Source organism: Lontra canadensis, unplaced genomic scaffold (assembly GCF_010015895.1).
Source record: "Lontra canadensis isolate GAN:19392208 unplaced genomic scaffold, GSC_riverotter_1.0 scaffold3, whole genome shotgun sequence".
Lineage (NCBI taxonomy): Eukaryota > Metazoa > Chordata > Mammalia > Carnivora > Mustelidae > Lontra > Lontra canadensis.
In genome coordinates, this window is record NW_022630997.1 from 30,484,483 (window position 1) to 30,511,165 (window position 26,683).

The 26,683-nt window shown below is 37.7% G+C and overlaps 1 protein-coding gene across 8 annotated transcripts in view; it reads right to left on the reverse strand.

Annotated features, from left to right (window-relative positions):
- Window positions 1–26,142, reverse strand: part of MAPK8 (mitogen-activated protein kinase 8) — a 100,377-nt gene extending 74,235 nt beyond the window's left edge. For 4 of the 8 annotated variants that reach the window (XM_032837989.1, XM_032838033.1, XM_032838042.1 and 1 more), the window contains exon 1: window positions 25,993–26,142. The gene's annotated coding sequence lies outside the window, so the exon portion shown is untranslated. Of the gene's footprint in view, window positions 1–10,027; window positions 10,107–11,157; window positions 11,205–23,249; window positions 23,348–24,503; window positions 24,627–25,992 lie in introns of those variants that run through there. The other 4 variants (XM_032837997.1, XM_032838013.1, XM_032838004.1 and 1 more) reach the window with 4 other exon arrangements.
- Between the last annotated feature and the right edge of the window lie 541 nt (window positions 26,143–26,683).

Here is a 26,683-nt window from a genome sequence, read left to right on the forward strand (position 1 = left end):
ACTTGTAATTGGCTTATTATTTTACAAAAACTGGTATTTCTTAAAGTTCTTAATTTTAGTTTCTAATAAGGTAAATTTTGAGAGCTATAGCCCATATAAAGAAAATGCCTTTGAAATCCTCACTTATTTTTAACAACATAAAAATATTTCAAGACTAAAAAATGTGGGAATCATAGCTTTAGAAGCAGTGGGCGAATCACATTACTGGTCATTCCCTTGTGGTGCCAAAGAGCCTATGCTAAACTTTTTCATTACAAAATCAACTTTTCTAATACAAAGCTTTCTTATGGTGTCAATCTGAGTAATGCATATCTTTAAAAAGAGTTTTTCCATTCCATCTAAGTTGTTTAGTTATTAGTATATACTTGTCTATAAATTTCCCTTCATCTGCAGGATATGTTGCCACATTCCTTTTTTACTCTAGGTATTGGTAATTTGGGGACTCTCTTTTCTTAAACTAACCAGTCTGGCTTCAGATATCAATTTTGGTAATTTTTTTCTCAGAAATTATTAACTGTATAAATCTTGGCCCTCAAGTACTTCACCCAGACAGGGTTTTTGGTGATGGCCCTGTGAGTCCTCATAAGATACTATGTCAATAATGATATAATGAAATATTTCAACATTCAGAAGATCTGCAGACCTCACTAAACCACTATTTTCCAAATGATCAATGCACTGGCATGGGATTCATTTAAATGCCAGACAGACCAATGGATTTTAATATAATTGAATATGAAAAAATTATTTATATAATTTCAGATTTCACATGGCTGTTATATTGTCAAATTTTAATGTAGTATAAAAGAGGAATATTAAAATAATCTGTATGATGAAATGGGAAGCTCACATTAGCACTGCAACTGTATACTGAAAAATAATGGTTGTCTCAAATGTAAGGCACCTATGCAACTAATAGAGTTGTGAGCTACTTTTTCATGGAATACCATTTTTATTTGAAAGAATGAATGACACACAAACTATTAATTTGGAGTAGGGTATCTGAAAGATATTTTCTTGAAAATGAACAAAGTTAAGCCTATTAGGTCAAGGGAAACAAATGACAAAGTTTACACTAAGGATAAAATTCAAACTTTTAAGTGAAAATTAAAATTCTGGAATATTTAAACCTGTCCTTGTGAATCCTGGCAGCTTCCTAAGATATTTCTAATAAGATAAGCAGTGATATGAACAAATAATTTCTTGATATCCTATAATGCAGCCGCTCTAAATTTCTGGGTCTCAGGATCCCATATATTCTTTAAAAAAAAAACAAAAAACGTTTTATTTATTTATTTGACAGAGAGGGACACAACGAGAGAGGGAACATAAGCAGGGGGAGTGGAAGAGAAGCCCTGCTTGATCCCAGGACCCTGAGATCATGACCCTGAGCCAAAGGCAGACGCTTAATGACAGAGCCACCCAGGTGCCCCTCCCATATACTCTTTAAAATTATTGAGGATCCCAAAGAACTTTTACTTATAATTTATACTGATTGTATCTATCAATATGTACTATGTTAGACAGTAAAAACTGAATGTTTAAAACTTCAGTTATACTTAAAATACAATAATAACAAACCTATTACATGTTACTATAACTAGTATTTTGGTAGAAAACACTTTTTTTAAAACACTTTTGAGAAGAGTGCCACTGTTTTACATTTTTACATATTCCTTTCCCTGTTGGCTTAATTTCAGACAGCTGGATTCTCTTATGTCCTTCTGAGCTCTGTTGCCACATCACAGGTCAGGTCATGTGGCCTCTGGAAAACTTGAGAACAAGCACAGAAAGGGCAAATAACAACTAAGTATTGCTATAAAAACAGTCTGACTTCATGGAACCCTTGAAACCCCTTCCTATATTTTCTACTGTTAAAGATTAGAGATGTTAACAAACCTTAGCGGACTGAGATACGGAGACCAACACTGCAAATCTTTACTTTACAAAACTTCTTACTTCACTAAGGACACATTTCTTTTAGAGCAAAATCTATTTTTCCAAGCTTTCCCTACTCTTCCTCTCATTAGCACTAGATAACATTCTTTTCAAAAGAAATGTTCCCTAACTTTAAAGAATCATCAACAGGCCTTAATAACCAAAGGGAGGCAGAGAAGAAAGAGAAAATTACACGAGGAAATAGGATGCAGTAAATCCCATGTTAACATACCAAAGCACTGAAATTAGAATTCTAAGAATCTTGAATTTCCAGCAAAATATTCTCTTAAAATAAAAATACTTCCTATACAGTACCAGCATAACTATGTACACCAGTAAACTTGTTATAACTATTCAGCTCTCTCAGTACCTTATATGAAATCTTTTCACTTACTCTCCTTTTATATCATCATACTTTAAAATTCACTCTCTAATTTGGTTTACTGAACGTTTTTATTAAGAAGATCTTTTTGGAGATCATCACTGTTCAAGAAAATATTTGTCTCTTGAGAAAAAGAATTGCAGCAAAGGGCCAATAGAGCAAAACAATAAAATACAAGGCTCTGAATTCTTCCAATTAGGGATCTCAAGATTCTATTGCTTAAATAACTAATGCCTACAATGCCACACCAAAGCATTACAGGACTATGGTGTCACCCACTGCACCATAATTAAGAAGAAAGAAAGGGCAGAACTTGATGCAAAATCACATACAACTCTTCCACTTAACCATCACAGGAGAGGCCACACATAGCAGTGATTAAAGCTCAGACTCTGGAGCAGATTATCTGGATTCAGATTCTGGCCCCACCACGCTGAGCAATTAACTTCACTGCCTGAGTTTTCCCATCTATAAAATGGAGGAGAGAGTAGAGTAATGGACACTGTCAGAAAGACTAAATGTGTTAATTGTTAAGTGCTAGCAGACAGTATTTGTTCAAAAAACAAGAAACAAAAAACAAAACCAAAACCCTTAAAGCTCAAACACTTTAAATATAAATGATGAAATAATTTTAGAGATGCAAAAAAGCCAAATGAAATAATTCAGAACACTGCATACTCAATTTTCTAACTTCTTAAAAAGGTATGCAATGTGGTATGCAATTATTTCTTAACACAGCACAAGCCCAAACTGCTAAAGTTCAAGTCACCTTCGGGGACTTAATAGAAGAATCTGAGTGTATTTGAATACCTTTATACACATACTGAACAAGAAAACATTTTGTTTTTGAAATAAGGAAGGATGCAAAAAATAAAAGCATGGACAGGATACCTCTGTTGCTCTGCAGACTGCTGAAGAAAAGCAAAAAGCATAATCCCTTGTGGCAAATCTGTTCAAAGTTTAAGTGAAAGAAATGAATAATTATGTAAAACTGAGACTAAAACTAATTTCCTAAAAAATGGAGTGTTCTAGGCTGAAGCAGGGTAAGTACAAGTTGAAACACAGACATCTTGTTCTGCCAGGACGTACTGAATGACCAACAAGGTCAGATCAAAATGATAGAGCCATCACTTCAAGAAATTCCCACTGGCCAAATCTAGAGCCATGTGAGTATGAAAAAGAATAAAGACACATAAAACAAGCAAAAGGGGGTGGGGGAACAGAGCAGAAATCAATGGAACTGAAAACAGAAAAACAGAATAACAAAAACAAAAGCTGTTTTTCGAAAATATAAATAAAATTGATAAACTCCTAGCCAGACTAAGAAAAAAAGAAAAAAGAGGGAGAGACAAATTACTAATATAAAACATGAACAGGAGGTCAACACTACAGATTGCAAGTACATTAGAAGGACAGTAAAAGAGTATTATGAAAAATTCTATACTCACAAATATGTTAACTGAGATGAAATAGGCCCATTCTGAGAAAGATAAAACCTAACAAAGTTCACACAAACAGAAACAGATAATCAGAACAGGACTTTATCAATTAAAGAAACTGAATCAATATTAACCTTCCCAAACTGTCAGCACCAAGTCCAGCTGGTCTCACTGGTGAATTCTACCAAATATTTAGAGGAAAAAAATGATATTAATTATGAATTCTCCACAATCTCTTCCAGAAATAGAAGCAAAAGAAACATCCTCTAACTCAATGACAACAGCATTATCCTAATACCAAAATCAGATAAAGACAATACAGGAAAAGAAAATTAGAGAACAGTATCTCTTACGAACATAGATAAAAAAATCCTCAACAAAATATCAGCAACAAAATCCAAAAATATATAAAAGGAATTCTACATCACGATCAAAGAGTATTTATTCCAGGTATACAAAGTTGGTCCTAAAAACTAATGTAACCCACCACATTCATAGGCTAAAGAAAAAAAGTCATATGATCATATCACTGGAAGAGTAAAAGCCATTTGACAAAATCTTTTTTTTTTCTCAACTGACAAAATCTAACACCCATTCATAATAAAAACTCTCAGAAAATTAGGACTAGAAACCATTCTCTTCAATGATAAAGAAATTCTCTAGCAAAACAAAACCCTATAATTAACATAAATTCAATGGTGAGAAACTGGATACTTTCCCTCTAGGTTCAAGAATAAGACAAGGATGTCCCCTCTCATCACTCGTATTTAGTATCATACAAAAATTTGTGACTACTGCAGTAAAACAACAAAAGAAAATAAGAAGTATATAAATTGTAAAAGAAGAAAATAAAGCTGTTCTTGTTTGTCAATGTGATTACATATGTAGTAATTCCTAAAGGATTCACACACAAAAAACTCCTAGCTGATAAAGTTGTTTCCTTTTGGGTATAAGTTAATTATGATACTGCTCTAAACATATACATACTGAAATTAAACAAGTAAATGGATCCTGTATGGTAGGAGGCAGGTTTCTCACTGTTAGAGGAAATTACCATCACTAAGGAGAGAATGCCAGAAAGATCCATGTGGTAATGGATTAGAACTGAAGACAGTAAGCACTCATGTTTAGCTTAATATAGACACAGATGGTTATATAAAATATTTATAGATATGTGTATAAACACAAATGTATATGTGTTATTAATACATACACACATTCATTTCTTAGCTCTGTCTGCTGAGAGTGACTAAGAAAAGCCACATCCCAGTAGCAATAAGCACACCTAGCACCTAGATCTTGGTTTCTAATTCTCTAGTACCACTCTCCAATATAAGGAAATAGAGTTCCTTGGAAAAGTGGTTGATTCTAAGAGTGGGGCAGAAAATATATAAGATAGGCTGGAAACACTTTGTAGTGGCAGAAAGTAAGGAAATCCTTTAAAAAAAAAAAAAAAGAAGAAAGAAAAAAATTACCCGCTTTGATAGAGGTATGTTAAAGGAACATAGGTACCACCTGAAAGACCTCTCACTGGCCAAAGCTGGAATAATTTGAGCAAGAAAATAAAGTAGAGCTGGGTTATAACTCAAAGTATAAAATAATCATGAGCTTATAACTGATACAAATTACTGAATTAATAAATGGGAGAAGAGTTAAAACTCTCTGCAGAAGGATCCCACTAATTTATGCACTGTACTCTTAAGGAGACAAACATAACTCCTCACTCTTTGAGTGTGACTGCATATAATAACTTCTTGCACATAGTGACTTCTGCCAAACGGTACAATGGGGAGTAGAAAGGGAGTCACTTTATAGTGGAAAAATCTGACAAACACTATTTCAGCCAGGTGATCAAGGTCAACATCAGTAGCTCTAAACTATGTTAACAATATGTACCTCTGATATGATGTAATGAAAATGGCACTTTACCTCTATGATCTGTGTCCTCTAAACTCATAATCTCAGTCTAAAACTTAGAAAAACTTCAGACAAATTCCAACAAAGGGGAATCCTACAAAATACCTGACCAGTGCTCCTCAAAACTGTCAAGGTCATCAAAAACAATGAAGGAATGTCTGAGAACTCAATGACAAGAAGATTCTAAGGAGACAGGCCAACTAAATATAATGTGGTATCCTGGATAGGATACCTGACACAGAAAATAACAGAAAAAGGACATTAGGTAAAAACTATGGAAAACTGAATAAACTATGTACTTTGGTTAATAATAATGTATTGGGGTGCCTGGGTGGGTCAGTCCTGGGATTAAGCCCAGTGCTGGGCTCCCTGCTCAGTGGGGAGCCTGCTTCTCCTTCTCCCTCTGCCCCTCCCCTCCACTTGTGTGCGCGCACACACACACACACACACACACTCTCTCTCTCTCTCTCAAATACAATCTTTTAAAAAAAGTATGTATTGATATTAGTCTACTAATTGTCATAAATGTACAAGACTAATATAGGAAGCTGTTGATAATAAGAGAATCTGGGTGAGGGTATAAAGGAAATCTCTGTAATATGTTCTCATTTTTTCTGAAAAGCCAGAATTTCTAAAAAAGCCTACTAAAAAAAGGAATAGTGAGGGGAAGGAAGGGAAGGAGGCAAGATGGCATTAAAGTAGGGGACTTTATTTCATCTGGTCCCTTGAATTTAGCTATGTAACTATCAAATCATTCTGAGCACCTATAAATTCAATCTGAGATGTAAAAAAAGAATTGCTGGAATTCCACAAATAGAAAACCGACCACTTTTTGCAAGGTAGGGGGTGTGGAGAAGTGAATCTGAGGGGATATATCAGAATATAAACGGTGTGTGTGTGGGAGGGGGAAACTCCATAAGCTGGCTACTGGAAAGTGATATAGCTGCAGAAAACCTTCAGGGAACAAAAAGCCACACAGAATCACCCCAAGCAGCTTACACTGAGCCCAGTCCCAGGCAAGGGGCAGTGCAACTCTGCCCAGGCAAAGACATCAGAGAATCAGTTCAGCAGCACCCTCCCCCAGAAGCCCAGCTGGAAAAATCAGGAAAACACTAAGTTTACTGAGCACACAGAAATGCAAAACTCCAGCATCAGGGAAAACAGTATATAGAATTTGAGATTTTTTTTTTCTCATGATTCTTTTATATTTCAGTTTCAAATTTTCCTTTTCTTTTTTTTCCATTTTTCCCTTTTCAACGAGTTTCTTATTTTATCAACGACTTTTATGTCTTTTTTTAACCTTTATTTTTACATTTATACTTTGTAAATATATTCTTCATTTTTTACTTTTCACTGTATTCAACTTTATTTTTGTACATATGCAAGTTTTGCTTCTTTTACAATTTTGGGATTTAATGTCTTCTAACAAATAGACCAAAAAACAGCTAGGACCAAGTGGATCACCCTGTTTTGTCCACTTGGGAAGATTATATTATATCCCCCCTCCCCTTTTCTCTCTCTGTCTCTGTCTCTGTCTCTCTCTCTCTCTCTCTCTTTTTTTTTTTTTAAGTTTCCAACCTCTTTGGATTTGTCTAGTGTGTATTTTGCTTGGGTCATGGTTAATATTTTTTATTTTGTTCTCCTGTTCACCCGTTCTCCTCTAGGCAAAATAACTAGAAGGAGGAATTTACAACAAAGGAAAGAACTGGGGTAATACTGTCACAGGCCTAATCTATATGGATGTCAGCAAAATGTCAGAGCTGGAATTCAGGATAGTGAATATAAAGTTACTAGCTGGGCTTGGAAAAAAACATTAAAGACACTAGAGAATCTCAGTGCAAAAATAAAATCTAATCAGGCCGAAATAAAAAATGTTTTAACTGAGATGCAGTCTAAAATGAATGCTCTAACATCTAGGGTAAATGAGGCAGAAGAGTTGACACAGAAAACAAGATGAGAGGAAGGAAGCTAAGGAAAAGAGAGAAAAACGAATGGATCATGAGAGGAGGCTTTGAGAAATTAGTGACACCATAAAGCAAGAACAGTATTAGAATTATTAGGATCCTAGAGGAAGAAGAAAGAGAGAGAGGAGCAAAAGGTATATTTGAGCAAATCATAGCTTAGAACTTCCCTAACGTGGCAAAGGAAACAGACATTCAAGTCCAGCAGGCAGAGATTGCCCCGCCCCCCCCAAAATCAGTAAAACTAGATCAACACACTAGCATACAATAGTGAAGCCTGCAAATTTCAGAGATAAAGAGAAAATCCTGAAAGCAGCTCAAGATAAGAAGTCCTTAACCTACAGGGGTAGGAACATTACACTGGCAAGCAGACCTATCCAGAGACCTGGCAGGCCAGAAAAGGCTGGCATGATATATTCAGGGTACTAAATGAGAAAAACATGAAGCCAAGAATATCCAGCCAGGCTGTCATTCAGAATGGAAGGAGAGATAAAAGGTGTCCAGGACAAACAGAAACTAAAAGAATTTGTGATCACTAAACCAGCCTGCAAGAAACATTAAAGGGAATCCTGTAAGCAAAGAGAGCCCAAAAGTAACAGACCAGAAACAAACAGAGGCAATCTTCAAAAACAAGGACTTTAGAGGTAATACAATGGCACTAAATTCATATCTTTCAATAGTTACTTGAATGTAAATGGGCTAAGTGCTCCAATCAAAACACACAGGATATCAGATTGCATTAAAAAAAAAAAGCAAGACACATCCATAGATGCTGTTTACAAGAGACTCATTTTAGGCCTAAAGTCACCTCTAGATTTAAGAACACAGACAGCAACCTCTTTGACCTTGGCTGCAGTAACTTCTTGTTAGACATACCTCCAAAGGCAAGGGAAACAAAAGCAAAAATGGACTGTTAAGGACTTCATCAAGGTAAAAAGCTTTCACACAGCAAAGGAAACAGTCAACAAAACGAAAAGGCAATCTACAGAATGGGAAAGATATTTGCAAATGACATATCAGATAAAGGGCTAGTATCCAAGATCTGTAAAGAACTTATCAAACTCAATACCCCAAAAACAAATAATCCAGCCAAGAAATGGGCAGAGGACATGAACAGACATTTCTTCAAAGAAGATATTCAAATGACCAAGAGACACATGAAAAAAATGATCCACATCACTGGGCATCAGGGAAATACAACAAAACCATAAGGAGATATTACCTCATACCAGTCGGAATGGCTAAAATTAACAAGAGAGGAAACAACAAATGGTGAAGATGTGGAGAAAGGGGAACCCTCTTATACTGTTGGTGGGAATGCAAGCTGGTACAGCCACTCTGGAAAACAGTATGGAGGGTCCTCAAGAAGTTAAAAATAGAGCTACCCTTTGACCCAGAAACTGTACTACTACTTACTCCAAAGGTACAAATGTACTGATCTGAAAGGGCACCTGCACCCCAATGCTCATAGCAGCAATGTCCACAATAGACAAACTCTGGAAAGGGCCCAGATGTCCACAACCAGATGAATGGATAAAGATGAGGTAGAAATACCCAATGGAATATTACTCAGCCATCAGAAAGAATGAAATAATACCATTTACACTGACATGGGTGCTGGAGAGTATTATGCTGAGTGAAGTAAGTCAATCAGAGAAAGGCAATTATCATATGGCTTCACTCATATGTGGAATATAAGAAACAGCAGAGGACCATAGGTGAAGGGACAGAAAACTGAATGGGAAGTCATCAAAAAGGGAGAAAAAGCCATGAGAGACTCTTAATTATAGAAAACAAATTGAGGGTTGCTGGAGGAGAGGTGCTGGGGGCGGGGGATGGGGTAACTGTGTAATGGACATTAACGAAGGCATGTGATGAGATGAACACTGGGTGTTATATGCAACTGATGAATTACTTAACACCACATCTGAAACTAGTGATGGCTAATGGAATTTTAATTAAAAAACAAAAAGGAATAATGACTGGAATGATTATAAAAACACTAAAAAAACCCCGCAAATTTCTGTCATACTGAAAGAGAGAGAAGAGAGAAATAAAGTTGTTTGCCACCATTGGAGATGACTGCTAACTAATTTTCAGAGTTAGACATCACGTTCAGAGTTTCAGAATTCAGTTTTCAGAGTTAAAAAGTTGAGTTAGCAGGGGCACCTGGGTGGCTCAGTGGGTTAAAAGCCTCTGCCTTCAGCTCAGGTCATGATCCCAGGGTCCTGGGATCAAGCCCCGCTTCAGGCTCTCTGCTCAGTGGGGAGCCTGCATCCCCCACCCCCGCCTGCCTCTTTGCCTACTTGTGATTTCTGTCTGTCAAATAAATAAATAAAATCTTTTTTAAAAAAGTTGATTTAGCAAAAGAAAATAAGCATTTACCTCACCTTTTTAGGAAAAACTATAGTTCAATCCTACTTGACAAGGGAAAGGTCTTTTTAATGGTCGATAGTTGGCTAATAGATCCTGAAGGATGACAGGGTTAGAAAAGAACATTTCGTGAGCTCAAGTGAAATAACTGGTTTAGACAAGGCTCATCAATAAAGGCTAAGAAACATTAGGCAAAGGCTGCTGGGAAACAGAATATTCTCAGGGAACCAAATCATTGCCTCACTGATCAGGTGCTAATTACAAAGAAGGAGGGGAAAAAAATCCCATCTTTATAATGGATAGATCTAATGAATACTACCTAACCAAATGACTATAATTTGGGCAGACAACCTGGTGTTATATGTCTTGAGTTATGAATGAATATATTGTACACAGGAGCATCTAAGCCCAAAAACCTAAATATAATCCAGCCTCTAGACCAAACTTTCTATTTTTAGGAAACACAGTAGCTGTAGATACAAGTTAAATACCACAAGGAAACAATCATACAAATACAGAATGTGGAAAGTTCTGCCAGACAACGGGTCTTATCTTAAGAAGGCAATATTGAGGGGCACTTGGGTGGCTCAGTGGGTTAAAGCTTCTGCCTTCGGCTCAGGTTGTGATCCCAGGGTCCTGGGATTGAGCCCCACATCAAGCTCTCTGCTCAGCGGGGAGCTTGCTTCCCCCTCTCTCTCTCTGCCTGCCTCTCTGCCTACTTGTGATCTCTGTCTGTCAAATAAATAAATAAAATCTTAAAAAAAAAAAAAAAGGCAATATTGGTGGTGGGGGGGAAGGGGAGTGGAGGTAGGGAGACTTGTAGTACAGCAATCTCCCCTTATCTTTTCACAAAGCAGATGAAGCTCCTTCTGATCTACCATCAGCATGTTAATACTAGCCTAATGCTATTCACAATACCTATGTCATTTATCTCACTTCATCTCATCACTTAAGCATTTTATTACCTCACATCATCACAAAAAAAGGTAGAAGTACAGTACAATAAGATATTTATAGACCACATTCACATAGCTTTTATATAATTATGATCATCTTATATCCTTATTAATCTCTTATTCTGCCTAATTTAGAAAATAAACTCTATTATAAACATACATATATTGGAAAAAAAAACAGGGTTTGGTACCTGCAGTTTCAGGCATCCACTGGGGGTCCTGGAACGTATATTCCACAGATGGGGAGGCATATTAAGTGTCTAAAGCAATAACAAATATTATGCATGAACTCTGATTGAACCCTAGTTTGAGAAAACCAAATGGACAACCAAAGAAACCCGAATATAGACTAAAACTTACAGCTTCTTTTTAAAAGAATGACATCTGTAGGAAAATGTGTTTAATTTTTGGAGATGCACTGCAGCATTTAGGGGTCAAGTGCATACACAAGAAGTCTCTACTGAGAGAAACGTAAACAAATACGACAAAATGTTAACAACCATATCCAAATGGTAGTCTGGGGTGCTCATTGTACAATTCTTTAAATTTGCATGTTTGAACATTTTTTTAAAGATTTTATTTATTTGAGAGGGAGAGAGAGAAATGGGAGCACATGCATCAACAAGGGAGGGGCAGAAGGACAAGCAGACTCCCCACTGAGTAGGGAGCCCAACAGAGGGCTTGATCTAGGACCCTGAGATCATGGACCTGAGTCAAAGACAGACGCTTAACCAACTGAGCCACCCCGGCACCCCTGAATATTCTTAAAGTAGTTTGGGGGTGGTGAGGGGGAATGGGGGAAAAAAAAAAAAGGCTGCCCGAATGAACTGTAAAGCACCAAAATATAGTAATAGCAGATTCTATAAACAAATGTAACAAACTTTCACATTTTAAACTAGCATCCTATAACACATACACTGCATAAACATTAGGAAGGTGGAGCATGGAGGGAATCAGTTTAAGAAACACTTCCCACCTTCCGAAAGTTTAAAATATCAACCAAAACACTGCTGATAAAATCACCCCAGACAGGACACCTCCAATGTCTCTCATTTTCTCAGAAGAAAGGTGACTACAAAAGAGGTATCATTTTCATTGTTCAATTACAATAGTTGAAGAGTAACAGAAAATTTTATAACTTAGAAATTTCAGTAATACAGGAAATGAGTTGGAGGCTCAAGAATATAAATGAACTTGGGCGCCAGGGTGGCTCAGTGGGTTAAAGCCTCTGCCTTCGGCTTGGGTCATGGTCCCAGTGTCCTGGGATCGAGCCCCGCATCGGGCTCTCTGCTTATCAGGGAACCTGCTTCCTCCTCTCTCTGCCTGCCTCTCTGCCTGCTTGTGATCCCTGTCTGTCAAGTAAATAAACAAAAATCTTAAAAAAAAAAAAAAAAGAAAAAGAAAGAAAGAAAGAATATAAATGAACTCAAGAAGAGCATAAGTTAACTAAAATTAAAAGCTATATGATTTCCTATATCTTATATTAATAATGGATTTCACAGAAGTAAGTTCTTCTTAATCCCTTAATAGAGGCTGTGCTGTAGATACATACTGCTACAAAGCATAACCATTGGCCCCAAAGTCAAACCCTCCTTAATGACTTAGAACAAATTAAAATTAAATTTGTGGAACAAATTTAAAAATTTTATTTAAGATAACGGAATAAATACTTCCCTGTGCCTGTTCCACTACAGCTGAGATTCTACAGCCACACAACTATAACAATCTCATGCTAATAAATGTCAGCTCCTTTTACACATAACTGTCCTCTGATAGTCCTAATAGACATGAAAATGTTACCTTAGCTTTATCTTTCCCAAACTTTGCAAAAATATTCTCTCTGCCATTTGCTTCCTCCCTTTTCTAATCCTGTTTTTCCCTTTTCTAATAATTGCTATAATATATATAATATGGCTACATAATACATAATACATATATAATAACACTAGTACCCAAAATCTCACCTAGAGAAAAACTAAAACTATATATACTGGAAATCTTAAGATATAGACCTTCATCAAGCTAACAAATTACTTTGGTGAACCAGGTAATTCAAACCAATCTCCTACTGAGAACAAGAAAAACTGGATACCTCCTTCCCCCAGGTAAAATCAGAAAAACAAACAAAAACCCCCACACCTCTTTGAAGGTATCAGAATTCTAACAGTAAAAAAGGTAAGGAGGCTAAGATTTGAGACAGTAAGGAAATTCTCAGAGGTGGGCCAAGCATCTGGGGCTATTTTTCCTAGGTTACATCTGTCAATTCCATAAGGTAACTGAGAAAGCTTCACAGATCTACAAGGCTGGAGGAGTTAAATATGGGAGGTAAGGGCCCAATGCAGTATGGGAGTAGGGAAATGGGGGTTGGGGGAGACTTATAACACCCGTGGTTTTATGTTAGGACCCCAAAGAATCATATCCTAAAAGCAAACAAAACAAAATAGGCCAGTCTTTGCAAAGTGTGGAGCCCATCTTTGAAACATTTTAGTCTCTGACTGGATTAAGATGATATAGGATAGTTCACTATCCTATCTAGTTCCACTAGATAGTCTCCTACTGAAAGCAAACACAAGTCTTTCATGGAAGGAGGTAACATCATCCCTAAACCTCAAACTATCTCTAGGTTTTTGCATGTGTAATGCCTTAATAAGAAACATCCAGGTAGAAAAGACGAAGACAGCATGATGAAAAATTGAATAATACAAAAGCCTACAGGAAAATACCTACAAAGGATCAAAATAATAAAGTTACCCTACACAGACATGCTTAACATTGTCAAAAGATTTTTTTTTTTTTTTTTAAACTGAGAAGGTACCTGGGTGGCTCAGTTGGTTAAAGGTCTGCCTTTGGTTCAGGTCATGATCTCAGGGGCCTGGGATCCAGCCCGGAGTTGGGCACCCTGCTCAGCAGGGAGTGTGCTTCCCCTCCCCCTCTGCACCTGCCGCCCACCCCCCACCCCCAGCCCCCTGGCCCCGTACTGCCCAGCTCCTTCTCACTCTCTTTCTCTCTCTCAAATAAGCAAAAACTTTAAAAAGACAAAAAATAACAAGAGAGTCATGAAAAACTGGCCCAGGACAAAAGTTTGCTAACTTTGAAATTTCAAACCATACCTCATTTCCTATTCCTTAGATTCATATCTGATTAAAAATTCCCACAGCTGTTCTAAACCTTCCTTATTCAGGTCCACACACCCCCCAAAAAAGTATCTACTAAAGAAAAATGTGTCATTCAGTACAAGGAATTCTACACAAAAAGGCCCTTTAACCTGCCTTATTGGTCCAGTCCTTGAGAGGGAATATAGTCCATCCATTTGCCATAAGAGCATGAACTGTTATAGAGAACCAACACAGCTCAAATCGGAGATTTCCAAGCATTTTACATCATAACGCATTATAGACAACCTCCAGGTGTATCTGTATATAAGCACACTCAACTTAATTGAAACACAAATTTCAAAAAAAACCATTCTTAGCTAAAATAATCAAGACCAGGTGGCTGATATAATGACTGGCAGATTATAGATTAATAAAATAGAACTGATAGTCCAGGAAAAAAAATTTTTTTAAAACAAGGATGATAAGATAGTTCGATAAGAAAGCACAGTATTTGCAACAAATAGTGGTAGGACAATTGCATGTCCATATGCCAAAGAATGGAGTCAAATCCCTTCTGCACACCATACACAAAAAATTTTACTCAAAATAGATCACAGGACTAAATGTAAGAGCTCAAACTATAAAACTTTTAGAAGAAAGCACAAGAGTTATCTTCATAACCTTGAGCTGGGTGATGGTTTCATACATAAAACACCAAAAGCACAAGCAACAACAAAAGAAACAGAAACTGGATTTCATTAAAACTAAATCTTTTGTGCTTGAAACAATACTATGAAGAAACTGAAAACAGGAGAAAATATCTGCAAATCACATGTCTGATGAAGAATTGTATCTACATTACCTAAAAAACCCAGCTTAGTAATAAAAAGGTAACCCAACTTAAAAACAGGCATAGAATCTAAACATTTCTCCCAAGATAGACAAATGACCAATAAGCATATGTAAAGATGATCAACATCATTAGCCATCAGAGAAGTGCAAATCAAAAACACAATGAAATAGCACTTCCCATCCATTAGGAAGGCTATATCAAAAGACAGTCACAGGCATTGACAAGACACAGAGAAACTGAAACCTTTGTACCTTGCTGGTGGTAATGTAAAATGGTGCAGCCACTTTGAAAAGCCAGTATGGCAGTTCTTCAAAATGTTAAATATGGAATTATCCATACGACCAGCAATTCCAATCCAATGTGGTTATATATCCAAAGGAACCGAAAACCTGTCACACAGAAACTTGTACATAAATGTCTATGACAGCATGACTTACAGCCAGCTAAATGTCCACCAACTAAAGAGTGGATAAATAAAATGTGGTGCCCCTGTAGAATAGACTATTACTAGGCCATAAAAAGGAATGAAGTACTGATACGTGCTACAAGATGAACCATGAAAACATTATGCTAAGTAAAATAAACCAGCCACAAGACCATATGCTACATGATTATATTTACATACAATGCCTAAAATAAATCTACAGAGACAAAAAGTAGAAGATAAGTGGTTGCTTGGCGCTGGGGAAAAGTGGGGGGTTGCACAGGAATGGGGAGAGTGACTGCTAATAGGTATGGAATTTTTAGAGTGACAACTATGTTCTAAAAAGTAGGCTGTGGTGATGGGGAGCACTACTCCATGAGAACACACATTTCCCCCTTCCCTGAGTATTCTCCTTTTCATCGCTAAGCCCTACATTTTCCTTTATCTACCATCTCTGTTTCACTTCATGGCTAATCTTTAAAAAGTTGTCTACATACACCTTACCTGCATTTGTTCATTTCTCATTTATTCAAAAAAATCTTCACTCAGTGTCTTTTAAGTGACTTCAATTTGTTTTCTTTCTCTTCATTTTAATAAAATCCATCAACATCACAATTACCCAGTAATCTCTCTCTGCCTGCTTCCTCATCCATAATATAGGAATAACAGTAATCAGAGACTATCTCATAGAGGTGCTATGTTATGTTTAAACACTTTAACACAGGTAAAGTCTCAAAATAGTGCATGATAAATGGTACGTACTAAATACCTATCAGCTATAACATTATTAGAATATTCTGGATTCTTCTTTTCCCTTGGTTTTGATTTTTTATTTCTAGCTTATTCAACAGTGTGTGCGTCCTGGAGGAGTAAACCACCTCCGAATTGATGGAGAAGTGGCAAGATACAAAATAAACTACGAAATATCCATTAAACAATTAGATCCCTACTGAATTTCAGCCAAGTATCTTCACCTACAACATAGGTACCCCAAACCCAACAGTCAAATCAAAGTCACTCCCTCAACTCCCTCCTCTACCTTCATGCTTTCTAGACTTGCAGATTTTTGCCAGTATCATTTTTCTAAGCCTAAATCCTTCCTGTCCACACTCATTCACTGCTCACTTCTAAAGGGTCAAGCTATATAGAAGTTATATAATCTATTATCTAGAAGAATCTAGATAATAGATTGTTTTCTATGTGCAAGCACCCAGAGGCAATTTCCAGCAGACTAAGTTACACTACTGGAAATTGCCTCTGGGTGCCATGCACATAGAAAACAATCTATTTGTATTATCAAATAACAGACAAAAAAGTTAATTACCAACTCTGCATTCACTGTCATATAATCACTACCTTGTCTTTTTCACATTTTAAAAACTACAATTCAAGTTTTCTTATATTAATGTTGAAAAACTTCACATTGCTTTAATTACTCTCATAATCCCTCAACTTCAATTACTATTCATATCCTTTAAATATACAGCAAGTACAGGTATTTTGATCCTTATTTTATACATTGTGGAGGAAAACTATGTTTTAAAAATCATTGCTACCAATGCAATAAAAGAAAAAACTAGGAGTATAAAAGTTGGGAGAGGGGAGATAAAAAATTGGAGGAAGTAAAAAAAGGATGTATGATTTATACTTGAAAATAAAAAATTTGGGGTGCCTGGGTGGCTCAGTCAGTTGAGTGCCTCTGGCTCAGGTCATGATCCCAGCATCCTGGGACAGAGCCCCATCTCTGGCTACCTGCTCAGCAGGGAACCTGTTTCTCCCTTCCCACACTGCCTGTGCTCTCTGTCACAATCTGTCTCTCTCAGATAAATAAAATCTTAAAAAAAAAAAAAAAAGAAAAACTCAACTACAGAATTATTACAAATAGTAACAGAATTTCTAAAAAGGAAATTATTTAATATAACTAGTCAATAAGCAAAAAAAAACAGTTTTCTTATATATAACCAGGTAGCTGAAATGGAAGAAAAGATGCCATTTCTAACAGCAAAAGAAAGAATAGCGCAAAACCTAAAAATGCTATTAGGAATTCAAAAAGGGACTTGAAAAAAATGAAAAGGTTAAGTTTTCCCATATTCTTGGATAAAAAGAACACCATAAAACTGCCAATAAATACAAAAAAAAAAAATCCTAAACACAAACTAAATCTATGTGATAGAAGTTAATCAGGGTGGGAAATGTGGTGGAAAGAAGGACATATTAACTTGGAAAGGGCATGAGTAAATTTTCTGGGTAATGGTAATGGTCTATATTTTGATCTGGGTATTGCACAAGTAATATACAGGCAAAATTCATTAGGCTGTGCATCTTACTATATGCAAACTTTACCTCCATAAAATAAATAATTAAGTTATCCCAACAGAAATGGAAACTAGACTAAATGGATTGACTGTAAAATTTCATATAAAATAAACAAGATGCAGAGCACCTGAGTGGCTCTGTTGGTTAAGCATCTGCCTTCAACTCAAGTTAAGATCTTGGGGTCCTGTGATCAAGTCCCATATTTGACTCCCTGCTTATTAGCAGGGCATCTGCTTCTCTCTCCCTGTCCCTCTGCCCCTCCTCCCTGCTTATGCTTGATGGAACATGCATGCGCTCTCTCTCAAATAAATTCTTAAAAAATTAAAAATGAAAAATAAACAAGATGAAAGCCAGAAGAAATTCTGGAAAAGAAATGAGACGTAATTAGTCCTAAGAGAAAACACAATATAAAAACATGACGGTTTGATTCTCAAGTAGGCAGACAGATCAGTGGGCCAGAAATGGTCCCAAATACACTTAGCAATCCAGTAAATTATTAAGGTAGCATTTCAAATCTGTAAGACAAAAATGGATTATTTAATAAATGATGTTGGGACAAGTGGAGGGTCAAGTGGTGACAAAAATAAGGTTGAACCTATACATTAATAGCTTACCCCAGAATAAACTCCAAATAGGTAAAAAAATTAAAAATACCAAAAAGCAGAGAGAGATGAACAAAAAAACCATAAGAGTACTAGAAAGATAACATTTGATAATTGCTGGATAATGCTGAGTCAGGGAAAGATTTTCAAACAATGACATACAATTTAGAAGTCAGTAAAGATTGGTAAGCACTTTAACTGCTGGGGGAAAAAATTCAGCGTGATAAAACCACCATAAACAAACTAAAAAGTAAAGAACAAATTAGGAAAAATACTTCCAAAAAATAGCATACAGCTATTTTTCCTAATATAAAAATAAATTTCCTAATATAAAAATAAATTCTACAAATCTGAGAAGTAACAAAGTGACATAAAAATAGGAAAGAATATGGACAGTTCACAATGAAGAAACTATAAATAGCCCTTAAAAGACAAAAGATGTTTAATGTTACTCATAATAGCAGGGCTGATGGAATGTAAGTTGGAACAGTTTCTTCAAATGTTATTTTGGCAATATCTATCAAACTTAGAAAGCACATACATTCTAGGAATTCCACTCCTGGATATGTATACTACACGTTTCTACACAAGTGTTAAAAAAATGTATATATAAGGAATCCACTGTACCGTATCTTTTCATAGCAAAAGGCTGAAAACCATCTAAATGTACATCAAAAAGGGGGTACTTAAATCAATACTATACCTGTATAATGGTGTTACGGACTGAACTTGTGTGTCCCCTTTGGGAATTCTGGAGGTAATTAGGACTATAGGAACTCATGAAGATGGAATCCCATGATGGGTTTAGTGTCATAAAAAGAAGAAGAGAGAGCAGATACTCCCTCTCTCCATGTGAGGACATGTGAGGGGACATGTCAAGCCAGGAAGAGTCCTCACAGGAACCAATCTCTGAGCACCTTGATCTTGTACTTCCCAGCCTCCAAAACTGGAGTGTTTATTGTTTAAACCACCCAGTCTATGGTATTTTGCTATAGCAGCCCAAGCTGACTAAGACAAATAGTCTTAGTGAAGTGTGTTTAAAAAAAAAAAAAAAAAAAAAAAGAATAAGCATGATATTTATGTCCTGATATGACTAACAGGAAACCATCCTAAGCTATACTGTTAAGTTAAAAAAAAAAGCTAAAGGATACTGTGCATAGTATGCAACAACTTAAATGAAAAAGATGAAGGCAGAGAACATAAATTACACATACAAGACATACAATCCATCACTGGCCATTCTAAAATCTTTAAAGTTCTGAAAAAATATTTCCTTATAAGTTTAGTACAAACCTATTTGGTGTCAAAATCTGACAATAATTTCCATGAGGCTTTATAATTTTTACCTTTATTGTACTATTTATGCTTTTGTTGCAGAAATACTAATGTATTTAATTACAAGATGCTACAACATTCCCCTCCAAATAGTGATTTTGAATAATGCAGTAAATGCACTATATTACCTTTCCACAGCACCCCCCCCACAAACAAAACTTAATTCTGAAATACAACTGGATCAAGGGTTTTTGGACAAGGTATTATATATCTCTATTTACTTACACATACATAAACTATTTTTGAAGGGATTCACAGGAAACTTAACAGTGTTTCCATGTGGAGGAACTGTGTGGCTGTGCAGAATGGGAAGGAGACTATACTGTACATCTTTTAAAATCTTTGAAATTCTGAATCAAGTAAATACATTACCTAAGATGTAAATAAAATTACTAAAACTTTTCAATTCTCAGCTATATGCTTTGGTTTTCATTTGACTAGAAAGTAACCGTTTCTTGAGTCACAGAGAAATCTGTGATGGCTTTCCTTTATTTCATTTTTGGTTGACCCATATGGCAGCTGAGAGTCAGAGAGTCATCCTCTAAGGACCAAGTCAGGGAAGGGTGAGTATCCATCCCTCGTAACAGCTTTTAGCTGAAGTTTTGAAGCTTCATGCCAACCAAAGGTTTTTCTTTTCCAGTGACACCAAAAATATGCTGGGGGGGCTTGGGACCCTCAGCAACAGGAAGCACTGAAGCCCATACTTCTCAATATTAGAAAAACTTAAGAAATGCTCCTACCATAAATCTAGCTGTAAGTCATCAAAGCTTCAATACAGGAGTTTGAGGACTCTGATTAGTATCTGAGTAGCATCTTTTCTATCTGCTTTTCATATACTTCCTTTAATACTTTATTGTGTTCCAAAATGGATTTGAGGATAAAAGGTTTATCTTTATTTAGCATACAGATTTTGACTTATCTGTACCACACTCTCAACTTTAACCAGAAATTAGGAAAGAAGACATCTTCCTTTTTGTGGTTTATCTAGTGAGTACATTTTAAAAGGTAATGTGACAGATGTAGGGTTTTGAAGTCCCCAAATGCTCCAACATCCAGCACTCAGGTTTCAAGATTAAAGAAATTCCCAATAAAATGCCTATCAATATCTGGTTTCTTGCAACAGGACATAAATGCATTTACATTTGTCCTTATTTCCCATCAGGTTATACTCATGAAAAGTAGAGACTAATTTCTACTTCCTGTTGCCCCCACATCACTTAATGAACACCACATATATAAGCCAGTGTCATTTCTTAGTTCCTGTCCTCAAGGAGTGATGTACCAATGTAACCACAGAAACACTACACAGAAAACTCAGAAAAACACAGGAAAAATATTTCCGGATACTACTTATAAATAACTTCCCTCATTTTTCTAGAGGCCTCTAGAAAATGCTTAATGAACTGTTGTGGTTACCTAGTCTCTGACAAGTTTGCAATCTTCACAAAGTCACAAATTCCAGTAAGACTAAAGATGGAAAAGCATTCCATTTTCTTCAAATACAGAAATAGGATACAGCTACTCCCAGCTCCTAGATTATCATTCTTTTAGAAATCTGTCAAAATCAACCTAGGAAAGCTTAGACAATTCTCTGCAGTGGGAAAGGTAAACACGGCAAAATAACTTTGTATCAGAAAATGTGGCAAAAATTTTTTTTTTCATTATTTGCTTTTAAATTAAATTTAAAGCAGAGAGGATTACTGGTCCAAATGTTAAATCATTCCAGTCAATTCAGATTAGATGAGACAATCCAATTTTAAATAAACCCCCAAAGATGCAAAGGGAAACAACTGGCATTTTCTGGAGAACTCAGATGTATACATGAAATTTGTTTTTAATTTACCTGGAATCTTCCATTTGTTCCAAGTTAAAAATAATAAGTGATAATAACAGCTAAAATTTCCTGAATACTTACATCTAGGGGTCCACATACTGTATTAGTGCCAAGCACTTTACATGCAATACCTTACTTAAACCTTACAGCCCTATGAGATTATGTGCTATTATTATTCTCACTTGACAAATAATAAAACAGGCCCAAAGACAGTATATAACCTGAACTAACCAACCCGGCCATATAGTTAGTTAGATTTGGATCATGAATTTGAACTCAGAGCTGACCTTAAAACTTATGGCAACAACCACTATTACATTTGGGCTCCTTAACTTCCTAAAGGACTGGCAGATTTTAACCAAAACTGACATACTTCCAAAGGGTAACAGGAGACAGACATATAAGTGTACTGTATTAGCTGTATCTCTGATATAACCCACCACTCTGAAGAAGAATGGCAGCTAATATGTGTTCTAAAAGACCTTATACACACACATATTCACATGTAATTTAAAAAACGGATTTCAATGAAATTTAGCCTGCCCAGATATTTGGGGGCAGGCTTTTGTTTGTTTGGGGGAAGCCCTCTCATAAATCTTTTAAGAGAATATAAATTCACTGTTTAGATATGCCTTTATTCCAATCCTTGATCAGAAGCTTCTTAAGGCAACTCTTCATTTTCACATCTTCCATCAACTCTCTGAGAGTAGAGTCTCATTAGTAAAGCATGGTGCTGTGGAATGAATAAAATCTATCATTCAAAAAACTCAAGCTTACAGTGAAATTTTCATTTGTCTTATAAGAATGGATTACACAAAATACTTAATTTTTTCTGCTTCTGAAAATTACAAAAGTCTAAGTTTCATTGCTGTTCTTGACCCAGGATTCTGATTATCACCCAAAAACTTTTTGTCCCAGTATGTTTTCTGAAGAAAAACCTATCCCAAGAACGTTTCTATAAAAAATAGTTCCAACAGCCTCAGCTTACAATTCTAAATTCAAAAAGGTTAAGCAACTTTTCTATGGCTCAGGAACTTGTTGATGACAAAGTCTAGAAGACAGAACTGAAAAGTGAACCTAGGTCTGATTACTGGACAGGTCTAGTTTCACCTATTGCCCTGATAGGACAGCTCTTCTTTCAGTACTCCTGTCTCTTTTTAGGTAATAAAGTCTGTTGACTCAGAACTCATTTTTGAAATCAAAGTTCAAGTTAATCTGCATTAGAGTAAGAAAACTAATTTTCTAAATGTTCATGTAAAGAGCTCATGACTAAGACAATAAGCATCACAGCTCTGAAATAAGCAAATGATTCATATCTAGAACTATGTGGCTACAATGTCTTCCTTGCACTACATGAATCCAAACGACTTATTCTCCATACCACTGATTTGACCAGAGACCTCTATAGAGCTGGCATCTTAATGTCAGATATTATTTCATACTTCTACATGTGCCACACAGTGGCTGAACTATCTAGATGACTCGAGTATGTCCAAACTCAATTCACAGACAAAGCAGACTAACTTGAATCAGACTTTTATTCAATAACTTCCTCGACTGTCTCTAGGATAGTTTGTGACTGACTGGTCACTTAAATTATTTCCAGTTGCTTCACTGAGCACTGAGTATCTTCACAAGGTCATTTCCATAACATTAGGCATTGAGTTAAGATTCTAACCTCATTAATTTGGGTAGAATTTATTATTAAATTAATTTCCTCGCCAAGTGGCTTTTCTCTGAGGACCTAAAGGAGTACAGGGATATAGTTTCCCACTCTGCCAGGACAAAAAGCCCATTTCAAACTTATTAATGGAATATACTCACCGAAAGAATCAGTGCTATCTCTTCCTTTAAACATAATTTAGAGTGGAAAAGGGAATAACTGCTCATGGGTAGAGTTTTTCTTGGGTGATGAAAATGTTCTAGAATTAGATAGTAACGATCAATGTAGAACTTTGTGAATATATTAAAAACCACTGATGCACACTCTAAAAGAGTAAATTTTATGATATGTGAATTATATCTCAATAAAGCTGTTAATTTTTTTTAAACCAAAAGAAATTAAAAAACAAAACAAAACAAAAAACTGGTTTAACATGTAGCCTGACAGTGAGCTACTGCCAAAGGATTTGTATTAGTAACCCTTCCTGAAATTTGACATACTGTAACTAGGTAAAGTACTAAAAGTTTGGTATCTCAAGATTTTCATTCCTTATCTTAACAAAGTATCATTTCCTTTTCACTTGTATTCTACATCAGGCAATAATGAGCTCACCTCAAATTCTCTCATATCCAAAACAAATGCTAAAATTTATTAAGTAATGAGTGGAAAAAAGATAGAACTTGGATAAATAAGTATTATTTGGGTTTTTAGGCACATATGCTTCACCAATAGTAGAATATTAACTTAAGTTAGGCCCAAATGCTTCACCAAGGTAGAATTTTAAATTAAACATTTCTAAAAATGCAATTAGAAATTAAACATCTCTAATAAAACTTTTTATGTAGCTTATTTCCTATAGTCTAGCTTTTCCACTTATAAATGTCATCAGAAATTTTTCAAGCAATATTTGCAAAAACACAAACTCAGTCATTTTGGACCCCTATTGCAATAACATTACACCTGTGTGTGATACACAGACTTTTAGACAAGGTTTTGTTGTAAGATAACAAATTAGAAGTGACGGGGTAAAAAAGGTAAGAAAATATTCAGGGGTGCCTGGGTGGCTCAGTCAGTTAAGCGTCTGCCTTCTGCTCAGGTCATGATCATAGATGTGTCGGGCTCCCTGTTCAGTGCAGAGCCTACTTCTCCCTCTCCCTCTGCTCCTCCCTGCCCCTCACCTATAAGCTGTCTCTCTCAAATAAATAAAATATTTAAAAATAAATAAATAAATAAAATATTCAAGAGCCCCTACTGTGGTGCCACATAATACATATGAACCAATCATTTAGACATCTGAAAGTGACAGTCTGCAAGAGGCTTTACAGAGACCTGCAAAGACTGTATTTAAGCCTGGATTTTAAACACTATTAATTGTAAAGAGCTTTTCATCAATCTGACTCTTTTTGAACACTTACTCTATTTCAGGCTAGGTGTGGGAGACAGATGCAAGACAGGCCTGTCCTCAAGGAAGTCCCATTTTGATTGCTTGCTTTTGTCAGGCACAGCATTAAACATGTTCACGGACAGCATATGACCACCTAGGTTTAACCCACAGCAGGGTAATCTAAGATAAACATTACCAATGACTATAAGATTGTAAGGCTATTAAAACTTAAAAGTTAAATTTGTAAATAAAGAAAGCCGTTGTACATTTAGACCAATCTCCTAATCAACTTCCCAATACACTGTAAGTTCCAGATTGTACTAAAACGAAAACGAAAACACAACAGTAAAATGACCCAGAGTACAACTATCCCTTTTTTAACACACACCACTTACATAATTGTCTCATTTAAAGGGACATCTATCATAGTTCCGTCAAAGCATCCTCCTTCATTAAAAGATACTTCTCTTTACCTTCAAACTCTCCATCTAAATACAGTACTGAACAGTTGCTAAATCAATGAATGAAATAAACAGATGTTCTAATTGCCAAAGATATTTGCTGGGTGCTTATCTCAAAACACAATGGACTGACAGACCAGAATTCTATTGAAAAGACTACTGAATTTCAGAGGTAAAAATAGTAACCACTGAACATTGATACCATGCAGTCAACATGTTATTAAGTTCACAGTAAACATCTGATGGCGAGCTCTCAGAAATTAAAATGAAAAGCGTTCATCACAATACTCTAAAATGGACTTGGTTCTACCATCTAAGGATTGGGAACAGAAGTGCAAGACAAAGAGAGGAGAGGGTGGGGTGAAAAAGTCAAAAGGTCACCACCGAGTGACCCTCAAGAGAAAAGCCCGATGACCACTAAAGCTCGCTCCCAGCTTGATGGACACCTTCCGCGCCAAGTCAAGGGCCCAGGCTCCCCCTCGCAGCCCAGAGCTGAAGGCCACCACAGCCCTTTTCGGCGCCGCTGCCTGCATTCGCCAGAACCTTAGCACAAAGAAACCACCGAGAAACAAAACACAGACCCCGTGGGCGCCGGTCGGCGTCGGGACCCGGCGACCGGAGGAGCGCTCTCGACTCCCCATTGCCGGGAGAGGCAGCCAGGGCGCGGCGGGCCGCTCAGGCGCCTCTGTCCGGACCTTCCCCGAAGTGTTTCAGAACTTGCCACCCACCCTCCGCTCCATTTTCCCCTCTGGACGAGGATGCGAGACCCCCGTGAGAAGGGCGCGCGAGGACAGACGGGTGGAGATGGGCGGCGGGCCGGGGGCTGACGGACGGGGAGCACCAGGGTCCCGCAGCCCCACGCCCCCTGACCGGCCCCCGCCTCCCCGGCCTCTATTGTTCCCGCGCCGCCCCCGCCGCCGCGCGCTCCCGCCCCCACTCCCGGGAGGGGGTCACGGCTGAGGAGAAGGCGGCGGCGGCGGCGGTGGTGGCGGCGGCACAATAACATAAACACGGCGGGGCCGCCGGCCGCCCCAGCCCTGCGACGCCCGCCGCACTCACCCCACAACGCAGAGAACGGCGACAGGAAAGCCCGCCGGCGGGACTGGCGCCGTCCGGGCGGTCGCCACGGCCGTTACCCCAGGGCTGCTCGCGGTTCCCCGCTCCCGGCCGCGTCGTCCGGCCTCCGCCGCTCCGCTGAGTAACAGGGACGCGGGCCGTCACCACGCACGCCCGCCCACGTCATCGCGCAGGGCCCCGCCCCCGCGCCTCGGAAATGGTCCGCGGGGCGGGGCAGCCTCGGGGCCCGGATTGCGGGGGCGGGGCCCGCAGTCTGGGGGCGGGGCTACTCTAGGTGCAGGGAGGACTGGCGGAGGTCGCCTGGAGGCGGAACTGCTGGGAGAGTTTCTGATAGCCAAGTGTGAGGGGCGTGTCAGGGAGCCGGGCGGGGCGGGGCGGGGCGGGGCGGGGCCCTGTTCCAGGCACGTGGCGGCGTGTGGCCAGAACTCCCAAGCTTTTGCTCGGGGGCATTCCACTAGTGGGAGCCAAAGCCTCAGGGGCTCCTCGCCTCCGGGTTTGAAAGTGAGGTGCACTTAGGCCAGACCCTCCCCACCCCCTCCCGGGGAGCAGACAGCGGAGAAACAAAATGCTCTCTGAGCACACAGCGGAGAGACAAAATGCTCCTTACCTTGACCGATAACACATTACATTCTGAGGACACCTGTCCAGAGCCCAGCAACCTACAGCAAGTAAT